Source organism: Scyliorhinus canicula, chromosome 10, assembly GCF_902713615.1.
Source record: "Scyliorhinus canicula chromosome 10, sScyCan1.1, whole genome shotgun sequence".
NCBI lineage: Eukaryota > Metazoa > Chordata > Chondrichthyes > Carcharhiniformes > Scyliorhinidae > Scyliorhinus > Scyliorhinus canicula.
Genome location: NC_052155.1, coordinates 18420014 through 18439530, shown reverse-complemented (window position 1 = coordinate 18439530; position 19517 = coordinate 18420014).

Below are 19517 nucleotides of genomic sequence, written 5' to 3'. Positions count from 1 at the left end.
ACCAATTGCCTAGATGGTGCTGTTTTTGAGTTTGGGTTTAGTTTACTTGCTATATAGAACATAACAGTGGTGGTTTGAATTTGATCCTGAGCAAGGCGTGTTCATAGAACAGTACAGAACAGGCCCTCAATGCTACCTCTTCGTGACAGTAATGGAAAAAGGAGTTTGGTGTCCCCAAGCAAAAATAAACATGCAGGTCATAATATGTGAAATAAAAATATCTTCTGGTGGACAAGCACTTTACTATTAATTTAAAGAAGGGTGCTTTGTATCGGGTGATCTGGGCCCAAGAAGAGCACAAAATCAAGTTGTGTCAATAAATACATTACAGTCTATTTTTCAAAATGATTTTTGATGGATTGGAACAATGAAGCTGAAACTACAGGATTTTTATCTTTCTTGAATGATCTGTTATTGCTCTTTAACTCTCCAAGTCAGTAACTAAGGAAACCATCTGGCTTCCAAAAAGATGATATTTGGCAGGAATGCCACTCACTCACATAACAGAGACCATTCCCAGCAAGTATTGTGTATTGGGAGTTCTTCACTAATTCTGATGAAATCAGATAATATGGGAGTTCGGATCCAGTGAAGTCCAGCCAGAATAACATCTCTTATCCTTGGGAGTTTTTTTTTAAGTGTAAATTAATCTTTGCATAAAAATGTTTATAACATTTTATTGTAATGACATTTCCAAAGGATCATAAAGTTTGCTGGTCAGTTATATTAATTAATAACTTTATAAAGATTAGTTGAAGTCATCAAGAGCAGGGCCACTCTTTAGGGGCGAGGTTAGTGCGCATAGAAGGATCTAAATGTAGATATTTCTGAAAGGATCTTGATTGTGATAAGTTTTGGTGATGAAAATTTCAAATTTTTTCAAGTACAAAAGTGAGCAATTAATGTCCCAAGACGTATCATTATTTCAAATCTTCCTTTGAAAAGAGCAGGCACGTTTAGGAGAACACGAAAAGTGTATTTTCAGATTGATAAATGAATATGTGGAACACACATAAAATAGGTAATTATGTAAAATGTTAGTTAATCCTCCAGTGTGACTCAAGAATTTACTATTCATTAGCAGAACTGTAGAGATAAATGTCATTCCAGGGTGAATTGAGAAAAAGGAATGTTGTAGCTGAGATTCTTGGAATCCCTATAGTGAAGAAGGGAGCCATTCAGCCCTTCGAGCTTTCATGACCCTCTGAAAGAGCACCCTATCCCCGAAATCCCACCCAACCTATCCCTGTAATCCAACCCAACCTTTGGACACTAAGGGGCAATTAATCATGGCCAATCCACCTATCCTGCCAATCTTTCGACTATGGGAGAAAACGGGAGCACCCGGAGGAAATGCACACAGACCCGGGTAGACTGCAAATTACATGCAGGCAGTCATCCGAGGTCAGAATCGAACCTGGGTCACTGGTGCTGTGAGGCAGCAGTGCTAACCACTGCCACCATGCTGCCCCCTTGATCTGATCACACTCCACAGCTTCCTGGAAGATGCATTGGTCAGGATTGAATTAAGCTCATTTTCCTTGTGGTTGAACTGACTGCATATGCATACTATCAACCATGGACAGAGTAAACTGACTGTGTGAATACCACCAACCATGGACTGAGTACACTGACTGTGTGAATACCACCAACCATGGACTGAGTACACTGACTGTGTGAATACCACCAACCATGGACTGAGTACACTGACTGTGTGAATACCACCAACAATGGACTGAGTAAACTGACTGTGTGAATACCACCAGCCATGGACTGAGTAAACTGACTGTGTGAATCCTACCAACCATGGACTGAGTAAACTGACGCTGAATCCAACCAACCATGGACTGAGTAAACTGACTGCGTGAATCCTACCAACCATGGACTGAGTAAACTGACTGTGTGAATCCTACCAACCATGGACTGAGTAAACTGACTGAATCCTACCAACCATGGACTGAGTAAACTGACTGTGTGAATCGTACCAACCATGGACTGAGTAAACTGACTGTGTGAATACCACCAACCATGGACTGAGTACACTGACTGTGTGAATACCACCAACAATGGACTGAGTAAACTGACTGTGTGAATACCACCAGCCATGGACTGAGTAAACTGACTGTGTGAATCCTACCAACCATGGACTGAGTAAACTGACTGTGTGAATCCTACCAACCATGGACTGAGTAAACTGACTGTGTGAATCCTACCAACCATGGACTGAGTAAACTGACTGTGAATCCTACCAACCATGGACTGAGTAAACTGACTCTGAATCCTACCAACCATGGACTGAGTAAACTGACTGTGTGAATCCTACCAACCATGGACTGAGTAAACTGACTGTGTGAATACCACCAACCATGGACTGAGTAAACTGACTGTGTGAATCCTACCAACCATGGACTGAGTAAACTGGCTCTGTGAATCCTACCAACCATGGACTGAGTAAACTGACTCTGTGAATACCACCAACCATGGACTGAGTAAACTGACTCTGTGAATACCACCAACAATGGACTGAGTAAACTGACTGTGTGAATCCTACCAACCAGGGACTGAGTAAACTGACTGTGTGAATCCTACCAACCATGAACTGAGTAAACTGACTGTGTGAATCCTACCAGCCATGGACTGAGTAAACTGACTGTGTGAATCCTACCAACCAGGGACTGAGTAAACTGACTGTGTGAATCCTACCAACCATGGACTGAGTAAACTGACTGTGAATCCTACCAACTATGGACTGAGTAAACTGACTGTGTGAATCCTACCAACCATGGACTGAGTAAACTGACTGTGTGAATACCACCAACCATGGACTGAGTAAACTGATTGTGTGAATACCACCAACAATGGACTGAGTAAACTGACTGTGTGAATCCTACCAACCATGGACTGAGTAAACTGACTGTGTGAATACCACCAACTATGGACTGAGTAAACTGACTGTGTGAATACCACCAACCATGGACTGAGTAAACTGACTGAATCCTACCAACCATGGACTGAGTAAACTGACTGTGAATCCTACCAACCATGGACTGAGTAAACTGACTGTGTGAATACCACCAACAATGGACTGAGTAAACTGACTGTGTGAATCCTACCAACCATGGACTGAGTAAACTGACTGTGTGAATCCTACCAACCATGGACTGAGTAAACTGACTCTGTGAATCCTACCAACCATGGACTGAGTAAACTGACTGTGTGAATCCTACCAACCATGGATTGAGTAAACTGACTGTGTGAATCCTACCAACCATGGATTGAGTAAACTGACTGTGTGAATCCTACCAACCATGGACTGAGTAAACTGACTGTGTGAATCATACCAACCATGGACTGAGTAAACTGACTGTGTGAATACCACCAACCATGGACTGAGTAAACTGACTGTGTGAATACCACCAACCATGGACTGAGTAAACTGACTGTGTGAATACCACCAACCATGGACTGAGTAAACTGACTGAATCCTACCAACCATGGACTGAGTAAACTGACTGTGAATCCTACCAACCATGGACTGAGTAAACTGACTATGTGAATACCACCAACAATGGACTGAGTAAACTGACTGTGTGAATCCTACCAACCATGGACTGAGTAAACTGACTGTGTGAATCCTACCAACCATGGACTGAGTAAACTGACTCTGTGAATCCTACCAACCATGGACTGAGTAAACTGACTGTGTGAATCCTACCAACCATGGACTGAGTAAACTGACTGTGTGAATCCTACCAACCATGGATTGAGTAAACTGACTGTGTGAATCCTACCAACCATGGACTGAGTAAACTGACTGTGTGAATCATACCAACCATGGACTGAGTAAACTGACTGTGTGAATACCACCAACCATGGACTGAGTAAACTGACTGTGTGAATCCTACCAACCATGGACTGAGTAAACTGACTGTGTGAATCCTACCAACCATGGACTGAATAAACTGACTGAATCCTACCAACCATGGACTGAGTAAACTGACTGTGTGAATACCACCAACCATGGACTGAGTAAACTGACTGTGAATCCTACCAACCATAGAACATAGAACGATACAGCGCAGTACAGGCCCTTCGGCCCTCGATGTTGCACCGACATGGAAAAAAACTAAAGGCCATCTAACCTACACTATGCCCTTATCATCCATATGCTTATCCAATAAATTTTTAAATGCCCTCAATGTTGGCGAGTTCACTACTGTTGCAGGTAGGGCATTCCATGGCCTCACCACTCTTTGCGTAAAAAACTCACCTCTGATCTCTGTCCTATATCTATTACCCCTCAATTTAAGGCTATGTCCCCTCGTGCTAGCCACCTCCATCCGCGGGAGAAGGCTCTCGCTGTCCACCCTATCTAACCCTCTGATCATTTTGTATGCCTCTATTTAGTCACCTCTTAACCTTCTTCTCTCTAACGAAAACAACCTCAAGTCCATCAGCCTTTCCTCATAAGATTTTCCCTCCATACCTGGCAACATCCTGGTAAATCTCCTCTGCACCCGTTCCAAAGCTTCAACGTCCTTCCTATAATGAGGCGACCAGAACTGTACGTAATACTCCAAATGCGGCCGTACTAGAGTTTTGTACAACTGCAACATGACCTCATGGCTCCAGAACTCAATCCCTCTACCAATAAAGGCCAACACACCATAGGCCTTCTTCACAACCCTATGGACCTTTGGTTCACCAACCATGGACTGAGTAAACTGACTGTGTGAATACCACCAACCATGGACTGAGTAAACTGACTGTGTGAATCCTACCAACCATGGACTGAGTAAACTGACTGTGTGAATACCACCAACCATGGACTGAGTAAACTGACTGTGTGAATCCTACCAACCATGGACTGAGTAAACTGACTGTGAATCCTACCAACCATGGACTGAGTAAACTGACTGTGTGAATCCTACCAACCATGGACTGAGTAAACTGACTGTGTGAATCCTACCAACCATGGACTGAGTAAACTGACTCTGTGAATCCTACCAACCATGGACTGAGTAAACTGACTGTGTGAATCCTACCAACCATGGACTGAGTAAACTGACTCTGTGAATCCTACCAACCATGGACTGAGTAAACTGACTGTGTGAATCCTACCAACCATGGACTGAGTAATCTAACTGTGTGAATCCTACCAACTATGGACTGAGTAAACTGACTGTGTGAATCCTACCAACCATGGACTGAGTAAACTGACTGTGAATCCTACCAACCATGGACTGAGTAAACTGACTGTGAATCCTACCAACCATGGACTGAGTAAACTGACTGTGTGAATACCAACCGTGGACTGAGTAAACTGACTGTGTGAATCCTACCAACCATGGACTGAGTAATCTAACTGTGTGAATCCTACCAACTATGGACTGAGTAAACTGACTGTGTGAATCCTACCAACCATGGACTGAGTAAACTGACTGTGTGAATCCTACCAACCATGAACTGAGTAAACTGACTGTGTGAATCCTACCAACCAGGGACTGAGTAAACTGACTGTGTGAATCCTACCAACCATGGACTGAGTAAACTGACTGTGTGAATCCTACCAACCATGGACTGAGTAAACTGACTGTGTGAATCCTACCAACCATGGACTGAGTAAACTGACTGTGTGAATCCTACCAACCATGAACTGAGTAAACTGACTGTGAATCCTACCAACCATGGACTAAGTAATCTAACTGTGTGAATCCTACCAACTATGGACTGAGTAAACTGACTGTGTGAATCCTACCAACCATGAACTGAGTGTTGTTGACTTGATGGTAATGTAATCTTCTCAGGCGCAGGTAACATTGTGAGTATATAAAAATTAAAGCCTGTTAGTGTCTCATTGACTAAGCTGTACCCGGTTGGAATCAGGAAGTTTTATGGTGGTGGCATTAGACTAGAGGCAGTGACTTTGGAAATTACTCTTTGCCATTGTAGAACTTTGAATTATGTTCAGTAAATGTGTTCAATTGGCACTAGAAAAACAGATGTTGAAATTTGCTGGCTGGCTGACTGTTTAAAAAGCCCCATCTTGTTCATCAATCTCCTGGGGGAAAGGTCTACCACTTCCTGTTCTGACCTCCAGCTGGGTGGATGTCTTCAGGGTAGCTACAGCTGGACCACATGGTGCACGATATCTTATACATTCCCCACCTTCGTTACCAGCAATGCCTTGGGCATTGTCCTGTAAGATGCTCCTCACACCAACCTCTTTTACTCACCTGGCTCTGCCCCAGTTTGTGTGTGATTACACTCCTGGAGAGAACCTTGGGACATGTCCCTCCATTAAAGGCTCTGTCTATATAAATGTAGTGTTGCTATTGTTGTCTTGCCAGCGTCGCTCACGTTCCAAGAACATTTATTTTATGAAGATAAGGTGCTGAATTGAACTACCTTTAGCAGCAGAAATATGTTGCGGAAGGCAACAGAGTTGGGGGGGGGGGGGGGGGGGGTTGGAAGAGAACCTTAGGAACCAGCCCAGAAATAACTTGTCCTAATTTCACATTCACTTTTATAGATAAAGGGAAATTGTGTGAACGGGCATTGCTGAGAGCTTTCCTATCGGTAGATGTCAGGACTGAATGGCGATATTGTTCCGCTTAAATGTTTAAATACTGGTTAACAAATGTGTGCATCTTGAATTCTGATTACTTTTAGCAAAACATCTAAACTTTCTTCAAGATTGGACTTCTGGAAAGTGGAAGAAAGGCGATATTAGTTAACTCTGGGGAGAAGCAGTGGGAGTATTGAAGATACAGGGGGATTTCTGTGTGTTCCGCCTCTGCAAAAGTTTTATTAATCCTTGTTCAGGCTGCAACCCCTTCCGAGGCTGCCCAATTGTCCAAAGCAATCTGGTTTCAATGTGATCTACAGTGCGTTCTCCAAATGTTGCCTGGGATTTAACATGTAAGCAACTGCCTATTCTCATACCTGTAAAACTAGCTTTACAGAAGCATCCTGCAGAAGGTGGTCCAAGGCACCAGCTATATTTGAACACAGGACGCCTCACAGTTGCTTCATAACATGAACGGAATATCTCACTTGCACTGCTGGAGTCTGAACATTGTTCCACCATAATTGGCATCTGCAAACTGTCACAGCTTTTCCTGGATATCGGGGGTTCTTAAAATGGTATTTATTTATTAATAATAATAATGGCCCCCTCTGTGGTCTGGTCCCATTCCTGCTCTCTACACATCAGTGACCCTGGTACCCACCTCAGCTCAACGCCTCCTCTCCAAATTCTGGCTTTCTACAGTGAACCTGGGCGGTATTCTCTCAGCCCCGGGCCGGAGAATCTCCGCAAAGCAGAGAATTGGCGCCGGTCAGGGGCTGCTCTACGCGGCCGGCCAACCGATTCTCGGCCCAGGATGGGGCGAGCGGCCGATGTAGCCCTGCGCCATGTTGCGTCGGGGCCGATGCGTTGAAGGGGGCCACTGCGCATGAACGGATGCCGCGCCCAGTTGACACCGGGATCAGCAGCTGGAGCGGCGTGAACCGCTCCAGTGCCGTGTTGGCCCCCTGTAGGGGCCAGAATTGCACATCCTGAGGCCATGTTGACAACATCGACGGTGTTTCCGACAGCGTCAACACTTAGCTTCAGGATCACAGAATCCCAACCCCCATATCCTAAATCCCAACACCACATAGATCAGCAAAGTAAATAATCAGAATGTTTTCCACTGCGAGAACATTGGAAGCATTGTAGTTCCAGCAGCTAGAGGTTCCTGTAATGTCCCTTCATCCCTCAGTCCATAGTGAATGTTGGGCCCTGTATGGAATATACAGCTGACATTACAACCTGTCTGTTTCAAATCTCGGATTGCTGTTTCACTCCCTCGTTTCAAATAGGTTAAAATCTGGTCGTAATTTCACAACATTCTAAATTTAATATGCCCATTTCGCGCTCTCACTGGATGTTTAAATGTTGTGAAATTTGGGTAAATAATGTATAACCCGCTATTGAGGGATAAAGTTCTGCAGTTAAATGGAGCTTTCTAAACAACATGAGAGCAAAAAAAACATGTTTTCAATAGTTCTTAAACCTGATTGTAAATATATTTTCTTAAGCAAATGGGAACGTGTTTTTTTTAATTCACTGGGAGGATTTCGAATTTGAAGTTCCGAATAACACAGATGGACAGAGATCAGTGGCTGGATTCTCTGTTTTTGCGATTATGTCCCCACGCCGTTGTATAAACTGGACTTCCACACCAGAAAAACTGAAAGGGCCACATATTCCCAGCCCTGCAGGGGGCTAGTAGGGACCCGGCGTAAAACTAGCAGTTTTTGCTCCAGGTACGGCCCCTGCACTTCCAGGTCAGAGGCTGCGCATGCTCACGGTGGCAGCCTCCAGCAGCCGCGCCATGCTCCATGGCGGACTCAGACCACAGAGATGGACATTAAAAATAGACCCCCGGATCGGCCGCATGCCCCACCCTGAGCACCCACCGAAACATTGCCCGGCCATGTATAAGGCCCTCCCATCAGCCCGCCCCCAACCAGAGTGGCTGCAGACTGAGTCGGGGGGGCGGACAATGTCGGAGCGGGCCACCAGCAATGGCCCTAGGTAGGTGCTATGCGGCGCGGTGTACTCGGCTTTTCGGGGCCTGCAGAATTGGGGACATGGATTCCCGGCGCTGGCTGCGATTTTGGTGTCGGGGTGCAGAGAAACAATTCCCGGTTTGTCAGGGCCTGTTGCTATGTCACAGGTATAGAGTGTTATATGGGGGTTAAAATCCACTAACAACTGTACAAACCCAAACTTTGCGAACCCCAGAAATGGCTCTGTACAGGGGAACATAACTTGCATTGTATCTTAAAAATAAAGATATTTAGTGGTTGCCACGGGAAACCGTTGGTCATGTTCTTTCTCATCTCAACCTATCACAATTGCTACATGAATTGACATTCATTCTGAAAGTATCTGATTTAATTAGATGGAAGAAAAGAAAACTTAAGGTGATAGAAACAAATTCAAAAACTGAAAATTATAATGACTACATTTTATAATAACAGTTTTGGTCCCCTTATCAAAGGAAAGATACACTGGCGATAGAGACAGTCCAGAGAACGTTTGCGAGGTTGACCTTGGATATGGAGGGATTTTAGTATAAGGAGAGATTGAGTAGATTGGGCCTGTACTGATTGGAGTTTAGGAGAATTAGGTGATCTTTTTGAGACATATCGGATTCTCAGGGGGCCTGACAGGGTAAATACTGAGAGGGTGTTTTCTCTTGCGGGAGAGTCTAGGACCAGAGAGCATAACCTCAGAGTAAGCGGTCGCTCGTTTAAGACAGAAATTAGGAATTTCTTCACTGAGGATGGTGAATCTGTGGAATTCTTTGCCGCAGTGGTGAAGTTTGTTCATTTTTAACTTGTAACAGAATCAAGAGTCATGGGGATAAGGTGAGTCAGTTGAGTTGAGGATTTTCTCAGATCAGTCATGATCACATTGAATGGGAGAAGACTCGAACTGAATTATCTACTTCTCCATTTCGTATTTAAATTCCTGAGCGGTGGCACAGTCACACAGTGGTTAGCACTGTTGCTTCACAGCGGCAGGGACACGGGTTTGATTCCCAGTTTGGGTCACTGTCTGTGCGGAGTTTACACATTCTCACCATGTCTGCGTGGGTTTCCTCCCACAAGTCCCGAAAGACGTGCTTGTTAGGTGAATTGGACACTTTGAATTCTCCATCAGTGTATCCGAACAGGCGCCGGAATGTGGTGACTAGGAGATTTTCACAGTAACTTCATTACAGTGTTAATAGAAGCCTGCTTGTGACAATAATAAAGATTATTATTAAGAAAGCAATTTTCTTATTTGGAAGTAAAATGTTGGCCATAAAGTTCTGAAGTGTTTAGTTGCTTTGCTCTCCCACAATTCAAACAGTTTAGTGCAATTCACTGCATGCTGCTGGTATGATGATATTAAAGAACAATACAGCACAGGAACACGGCCCTTCAGCCTTCCAAGTCTGCGCCAACCATGGTACTAAAACAATTTCTAGGTCGGAAATCTATTATCTTTAGGCAAGAAAACAAGTGTCAAAAGAAGTGAATTATATCAATCATCGGTTATGCAACCTTTCCCAAAGACATAATTCACCTCACTGTAGTTTTCAGTCCAATGTATCTGGATATTTGACCGTACACTGTAAACTAAACCCATATGCACTTACGGAGTCTATATCCTTCCATTCCCACCCTATTCATATATTTGTCTAGATGCCCCTTAAATGTCACTATCCACCTGCTCCCGTGGTGGGTTCCATATATTTACCGGTATCCGGTAAATTTCTCGAAATCAATTGCTCGAAAGCTAATTGCTCGAAGTCAGTTGATCGAAAATTTATTTCTCGAACTATCAATTGATCGAATGATAGATTGCTCGAAAAGCAGTACTTCAAAAAAGGTATACCCAAGATGAACAAGGTTCATTACATAAAAAAGCAACTAATAAAAAAACAATTAATTGGTTCAATAAATAATACCAACAATTACAATTCATAATTTTATTAGTCTTTACAATTTATAAAAAGTTTTGAAGATTTTAGTAAGAAAAAATTAAAGTTAAAATTCAGGATTGCCAATATATGTTGGCTACTTCATTAGTATGCAATATTGTGTGCAACACTTCTTAAATATTCTTCTACATTTCCCGTTTCGTTATATTTTGATACAATATCCTGTAATCGTTGTGCGCAGTCACGGTGTTTTTTTCTGCTCACAGCTGTACTCGCATCTCCCACAAATTGTTCGATTTGCAACTCGTGTAAACTTTGCTCTCGCTTTAAGCCATCTATAAACTTCCAAATCGACGGATGACAAGCACTTAGTTGATGTTGGAAACTGTTGTGCCATCCCTCAATAGAATTGTTCGTTTTCGGCAATCCTTCTTTGACGTAATCGAAACAGTTCCACATTTCATGTTTAAATATAGGAGTACGTCTACGGTTGTGTCTATACGGCCGACCAATCCATGTATCTTCAAAGTAATCCACTACTCCTTGAAGTTCATCTGGAGAAATCTCATTTTCGGTTAAAAATTCAAATGTTGCCACAACATTGGGTATCGGTATAAATGCCAATGCAGATAAGAGACGAGCTTTAAAAGCAAATTCGGCATTGGTGTCGTATATAAGCTTTAGGCCACTTCCTTGAATTTTTCTATAAAGGGTTTGACAAAAATGAAAAAAACACCCACGACATTTAGACATTGGAAATTCTTGTTCTATGGCCTTAACCATGGCCATTTCAAAATCAATCATTATTGTCAATGGCTGGAATATAGGGATTTTTTCTTTTAAAGCCATCAGGAACTTCCTATAGGTTTCTTCAGTCTTGTTAGGTAGCAGTGCATATACAAGGGGTATAACATTACCTGATTTCACACCATGTATTGTATACAATTGAGCAAAAATCGAGGGCACAGTTTTAAATGTTCCATCAGCATACCAGTGCTCCGAACGTACTAAGATATCGAGATTCTTTTGGGTTTCAAAAATTAATATACGACCATTTGTGGGACCAGAGTCATAAATAAGGAATAAATCTCCTTTGCTGGTTTTTGTAAACGCTTCAGGGATATCAAGATCGAGGTAACTAGTAGGCAAAGCATGTCCAACATTCTTTCTTGCGCGTGTATTGCGTATGGTTCTTTTCATATTTTCTACTGAAGGGAGCTTCACAGCTGCAGCACCACTTGAGGCACATGGTACAATATATTGCGGTGTATCTCGACTATTCATCACATGTTCTTTCACTTTCTCCATTGCTTTAGTAGCTTCAATTCCAGCAGCGTCTCCTGCATGGTTGTGATTCCCACTTTGTTTTGTGATACTATCATCAATTGTGATAACACACGCACAGCATTTTCTTGTTTTGGACATTTCACATTTCCAATATATCTTATTGTTCACCGCTTTGTCCTTAATATATAGGTGACCATCCAAACACAATTTCTGCTTTCCTTTTTCGCTCGCTATGAAACTTATATCCATCTTGAGGGTTTGCGGTTTTCAGAATTAATGGTATTTAGCAGTGGTGTTTGACGGTTAATTATTTATTAGTTATCGTTTAAAGAGTGAATTGCTTTGAAAGAATTGGTAATTAACGTTTAAATAATTATTAGTGATCGTCTAAAGAATGAATGTCGGCTTTCGAGCAATCTGTCTTTTGATCAATTGATAGTTCGAGAAATGATTTTATGAGCAGTTGACTTCGAGAAATTTACCTGGAACCATATTTACCACCCTCTGTGTAAAGAAAATTGCCTCGCACATCAGTTCTAAACATTTCCCTGTGAACTTTAAACATTTCCCCGCGCACTTTAAACCTATGTCCCCTAGAACCTGACTCTCCTACCCTTGGAAAGAACATCTGACCATCCACTCTGTCCATGCCACTCATAATCTTGTAGACCTCTATCAGGTCGCCTCTCAATCTCTCCTCATAGCTAATACCCTACATAGCAGGTAACATCCTGGTAAACTGCTTCTGTACCCTCTCCAAAGCATCCACATCCTTCTGGTAGTGTGGCGACCAGAATTGTACACAATATTCCAAATGAGGCCTAACTAAGACCCTGTACAGCTGCAGCATGACTTGCCAATTTTTACATTCAATGTCCCGACCAATGAAGGCCAGCATGCCGTAAGCCTTCTTGACCACCTAATCCACGTGCGTTGCCACTTTCAGTGATTGGTGAACATGCAAGCCCAGACACTCTGCCTGTCAGTACTTGCAAGAGCTCTACCATTTATTGTGTAATTTCTACATGCATTGGGCCTTCCAAAGTGCATTACCTCACACTTGTCTGGATTAAACTCCATCTGCCATTTCTCCGCCCAAGACTCCAATCAGTTTATATCTTGCTGTATCCTCTGACAATCCTCTTCACTATCCGCAACTCCACCAATTTTTGGGTCATCTGCGAACTTACTAATCAGAGCAGCTACATTTTCTTCCAAATCATCGATATACACCATGAACTGATCCCTGTGGAACACCAATAGTCACAGCCTTCCATTCAGAAAAGCACCTTTCTACTGCTACCCTCTCCTGTGCCCAAGCCAGTTCTGTATCCAACTTGCCAGCTGTCCTCTGATCCCATGTGACTTCACCTTTTGTATCAGTCTACCATGAGGTACCTTGTCAAAGGCTTTACTGAAGTCCATGCATACAATATCTACTGCCTTTCCCTCATCTATCATCTTTGTCACTTCCTCAAAAAATGTGATCAAATTCGTGAAGCACGGCCTCCCCCTCATAAAAACATGCTGTCCATCAGTAATAAGTCCATTTGTTTCCAAATGTTAGTAAATCTTATCTCTAAGAATCTTTTCCAATAATTTCCCTACCACTGACGTAAGGCTCACCGAATTATAATTTCCTGGATTATCCCTGCTGCCCTTCTTAAACAATGGAACAACATTGGCTACTCTCCAATCCTCTGGAACTTCACCTGTAGTTAATGAGGATACAAAGATTACTTTCAAAGCCCCAGCTATTTCCTCCCTTGCCTCCCGTAGTATTCGGGGGTAAATCCCATCAGACCCTGGCGACTTATCTACTTTAATGCTTTTTGAGATGCTCTTTATTAATATCAACACACTCTACACACTCTACTCTATACTCCTCATCCACTAAGTCCTACGCTTTAGTGAATATTGAGGCAAAGTATTCATTTGGTATCTCTCCCATTTCCTCTGGAATAGATTCCCTCCAATGTCCTTGAATGGGCCAACCCTTTCTCTGGCTACCCTTTTGCTCTTTACATATGTATAAAACGCCTTAGGATTTTCCTTAATCCTGTTTGCCAATGACATTTCATGACCCTTTTTAGCCTTCCTACCTTAAATTCCTTCCTACTTGCTTTATATTCTTCAAGGGCTTCATCTGTCCTCAGCCTTTTACACCTTATGAATGCTTCCTTTTACTTTTTGACAAGATTCATAATATCCCTCGTTGTCCAGGGTTCCCTATACTTGCCACCCTTATCTGACAGGTACAGCATAGATGCGGTGTAGTCCTTCTCAAATTGGAATCCGTAGAGGCTTTCCAGGACGAATGGGCCTGTTGCCTTGGCAACAACATCTCGGGGCAGACAAGCCGATAAATAGCAGAAAGTGAGAGATGGTTTTATAAAAACACACAGTGAGTAATCAGGCAACACTGAGGAAATAAAGGGTCTCCTGGGGTGAAGTATTCAACAGGCATGTTTCAAAAAAAAAGTTCCTTGAACAGGGTATTGATGAACATTACCTCACTAATCCATTTGAAATGGGGCCCTTCACCAAAAATGCTTGAGAATGGCTGATGTGGCAGATATCTCTGAAGTGTTTTTTAAAACTATGTCTGCTTTTAGAGGAAAAAAATCATTTTGATGCTTTATTTGGTATAAGCAGTTTGTTGTGGATTTTCTGCTGTGTACGGTCGAATATCCAACTAAATTGGACTGTAAACTGCAGTGAGGTGAATTATGTCTTTGGAAAACTATTGCATAACCGATGATTGATATAATTCACTTCTTTTTGACACTTGTTTTCTTGCCTAAACATAATAGATTTCCGACCTGGAACTTGCTTTCGCCCCTATTAAGATGACATTCCTCTCTGATTTAATTCCAGGTTACGATTAGCCTCGTGGTTATCGATCTGAAAGTTAGTGTCCCTAATTTTATTGTTTCAAATCCCATTGTGACAAATTGTGAACTTAAACTCAATCTGGTCATTTATTTCACACGGAAGCACTGGGCGATCTCAGAAGGACCCATAGCATCTGTGAAGAGTGAGAAGGAAGCTAATGTTTTGTGTCAAAGCTTTGGCAAAGGGTTATCCTGACTCAAAAGGTTAGCTCCCTCCTCTCTCCGCAGATGCTGTAAGACCTACTGCGAATGTCCAGTGTTTTCTGTTTTTGTTTCAGATTCCAGCATCCGCAGTAATTTGCTTTAATCATTTATTTGTCCACTGATGTCTGGAAATGAGCAGGAACAGATGCTGGATTCTTGTTTTTTTTTAAATGAAACGCATTCACTGATGTAAATGAGGAGCCCCAGCTGCAGGTAGAATGGAGAAGCTGGGTTGGCTCTCCTGGGAGAAGAGAGGAGATTTGATGGAAACATCCAAAATCATATGGAAACTGCTCCCAATAGCAGATTAAGAACCAGAGGTCACCAATTGAAGGTGTTGGCAACAGAAGCAATGGTGACATCAGGAAGAACTGTTTAAATGTAACGAGTGATTAGGATCTGGAATACACTATCCAAAGGTGCAGAGGAGGCAGTTTCCGTCGTGGCTTTCAAATGAGAATTGGATAATTATGTAACGAATTGCAGGGCGACAGGGAAAAAGTGAGGTGAGTAGGGATAGTGAGTTGTCCCTTGCAGAGAGATGGCATTGATCTGACAGCCAAATGGCCTCCTCTGTGTTGAAACCATTGCAAAATTCTATTTCATTTCAGTCCCCTTACAGTAGGCGACAGCTAAATACCCTCAATAACAAGAACAATTGAAATTAAATACCGTCATACCAGATATACCCATATCCTGAGAACAAATAAAAGTGATGTATTTTAAATAGGTTAATACAAACCATTACATGATTGAAGAAAGGAATGCCATATGTACAGATTAAGTGTTTGTCCGCTAAATGTTGGCAACAGTTATTTTGAGGCTTTGAGCTCAGAATGAATCATAGATTATTTTTTATCGTGGAAAGAACATAAGTGCTCTATTATTGCGTGTGATCAGTATGTTTTGTATGAAGGTGGTGTATGTTTTCTTACCCCTTTGACTGTGTATGTCAATTAAATTAACTTCAGCAGCAAGCTTTTGTGAGTTTTAAACTGGTAAGAAATTTATTCTCAATTACCCCAAGTTTAAACGCGATGCCTCACACACACTCTCACACAAACAACAATTAGATACGAGTGAAGGTAATATACTTGTACAGCTTATAATTTTCTCAGTCCCTGATTTTGATCCATGGTCTCCAATGAGGCAGGCCTGTAGTTTCTTGGATGGTTCCAATGCTTTCAAATTGAAGTTGAGGCCGTGTAAAGTGAAGGATTCCCAGCAGGTTTTAAGGTTCTTGTAGAAAATTTCTAGGATGATAGTTAGGTGAACGTGAAGTTGGAATAGGTTGGGGGAGCCCTTCCATTGGAATCCACTACTTTTAAGACATTGCTGTTAATGACCTTGGCTGTTTGATGACTTGCAGCTACTATATGGTCTGATTTTCTGACCACTGAACTGTTGGTTCAATGACTTTCTGGTGGAATGGCCTGCAAACAGATTTTGCTAATTTTTAAGCTTCAGCCTTGTGATCTCACACAAGGTCAAAGCACTTTCCAAATAAGGGCTGGTGTTTATGTTGCTTCTAACATCCTGTGTTGTGGCTAAACGTTTTTGAAATTCACCCAGGTAGTTTGGATGGGGTAAACCATCATCATACAAAGAAAGATTGTGTGGTCCAGTCTGTCTGCCACCAATTAGGTTTCGATCTTACCCTTTGTTCAGGATGGACTCTGGAGACAGGCAAACTGGAGATTCTATCATCCTTTTGTGTTGGTCCATTCTTAAATAAAGAAGTGTGTGAACTTCCTGGATTGCATTCACTTGAAGCGGGACAATGCCTGTCGCTCAAATGCCAAAGGTTACATGATTTGCAGCAGCCATTTTAATGGTCTATTTTGTCCAATTTTTAAAAGCGTGGATTGAAAGTTCATAACATAGTTGGGCAAGAAAATAGTATGGAAAACTCTTTCCAAATTTGCTGCAGTGCCTTACAATTATCATCAGAACATGATTGTTACACAACCTTTACCTCCATATGATGGGGCTGGTTTAGCACACTGGGCTAAATCGCTGGCTTTTAAAGCAGACCAAGGCAGGCCAGCAGCACGGTTCAATTCCCGTACCAGCCTCCCCGAACAGGCGCCGGAATGTGGTGACTAGGGGCTTTTCACAGTAACTTCATTGAAGCCTACTTGTGACAATAAGTGATTTTTATTTCATTTCATTTTCATTTCATTTCATTTCATTTTGTTTGCGCCTTATTCTTTTATGGGCAGGAGCTTAACTTCATAGAATCATACAAGTGACCGTGCAGAAGGAGGCCATTTGGCCAATTGAGCATGCACTGGCCGTTGGAAAGAGCACTGAGCTCACACCTCCACCCTATCCCCATAACCCAGTAACCCAACCTAACTTTTTTGAGTATTAAGGGCAATTTAGCACAGCCAATCCACCTAAACAACACATTTTTGGACTGTGGGAGGAAACTGGAGCACCCGGAGGAAATGCACGCAGGAACGGGGGAATATGCAAACTCCACAAAGACAGTTACTCAAGATCAGAATCGAACCTGGGTCCCTGACGCTGTGAGGCAGCAGTGCTACAATGAAGGGAATGCCTTTAGGGCAGCACGGTAGCATTGTGGAGAGCACAATCGCTTCACAGCTCCAGGGTCCCAGGTTCGATTCCGGCTTGGGTCACTGTCTGTGCGGAGTCTGCACATCCTCCCCGTGTGTGTGTGGATTTCCTCCGGGTGCTCCGGTTTCCTCCCACAGTCCAAAGATGTGTAAGTTAGGTGGATTGGACATGATAAATTGCCTTTAGTGTCCAAAATTGCCCTTAGTGTTGGGTGGAGTTACTGGGTTAGAGGGATAGGGTGGAGGTGTTAACCTTGGGTAGGGTGCTCTTTCCAGGAGCCGGTGCAGACTCGATGGGCTGAATGGTCTCCTTCTGCACTGTAAATTCTATGATCTATGATCTCCATTGTACACAATGACTTTGTCGTTTTTCTTCATGTGGTTCCTAGAATCAGAATAACTCATTGCCCCTAGTGTTATAGAAAAATGACCAATTTTTGGCAAACATCAGAAGAGACAGGCTGTTGGAAATGAGGAAGGAAGAACTTGTCTTTTATTGAGCTGATGAAGCACACTTCACCAGTGAAGCTATGAGCAACATGCCCTCCCAAATCAGATTTAAAAAAGAGAAGACTTGCTTTTTTTTTTAATAAATAATTTTACTGAGGTAGTTTTTGGCTTTGTAAACAGTTACAGACATCAACAGAAAGAAAGCAAAAAAGGCAGAAATGTGCAAACATCCATGTACTTTCAATACTTCAATCGTAACATACTGCACAAGCCCGCTCCTCTCCCACCGGTACTACCCACCATTTTATCCCTCCTACTCTACTCTACCCCCCCCCCCCCCCACCCCCTGGTGACGCTCACTCTCCCGCAAATAAATCAATAAATGGTTGCCACCTCCGGGTGAACCCCTGCACAGATCCCCTCAAGGCAAACTTTTTTTTTTTTTTTTTTAATTTTTTTATTGGAATTTTTTGCAGAAAATATAACAAAAAGTATAGCAAAAAGCAGTAATATGCAACTAACAGCCCCATAACACCCACAATTCCCCCCATACCGTAACATCACATGTATCACATTCCCCACCCCCACCCCCAAACAAGAGAACTTAACCATAAATTAAAATTAGATAAATCAAATTTAAATAAAATAAGCTAACATAATCAACGCCCCCCCCCCGGGTTGCTGCTGCTACTGTCCCAGTACCCTATCGTTGAGCCAGAAAGTCGAGGAAAGGTTGCCACCGTTTAAAGAACCCTTGCACCGATCCTCTCAGGGCGAATTTAACCTTCTCAAGCTTAATAAAGCCCGCCATGTCATTGATCCAGGTCTCCACGCTTGTACCCCTCAAGGCAAACTTAATTTTTTCCATACCCAGGAAACTCGACATGTCCGCAAGCCACAACTCAGTCTTCGGGGGCTTTGAGTCCCTCCACGCCAATAGTATTCGTCGCCGGGCTATCAGGGAAGCAAAGGCCAACACATCGGCCTCTTTCTCCCCCTGGACTCCCGGGTCCTCCAAAACCCCAAAAATTGCCACCTCTGGACCCATCGCCACCCTTGTTTTTAGCACCCTGGACATGACGTCCGCAAATCCCTCCCAGTACCCCCTCAGCTTAAGGCATGCCCAAAACATGTGAACGTGGTTCGCTGGTCCTCCCCGCGCACCTAGCGCATTTGTCCTCTATCCCAAAGAATTTGCTCATCCGAGCCACCGTCATATGGGCCCGGTGAACGACCTTAAATTGAATCAGCCCGAGCCTGGCACATGTCGCGGTCGAATTTACCCTACTCAGGGCCTCTGCCCACAGCCCGTCCTCCATTTCCCCGCCTAGCTCCTCCTCCCATTTAAGTTTCAGTTCCTCCGTCTGGGACCCTTCCTCCCTCATGAGCACCTTATAGATACCCGAGACTCTACCCTCCCTTTCTTCCCCCCTAGAGACTGTTCTGTCGAGGATCCCCATTGGCGGGAGGCGTGGGAAAGATGGGACCTGTCTACAAACAAAGTCCCGCAACTGTAGGTACCTAAAATCATTTCCCCTTACCAAACCAAATTTCTCCTCCAAGCTCCTCAAACTCGCAAAGCTCCCTTCCAGGAACATATCGCCCACCCTTCCCGC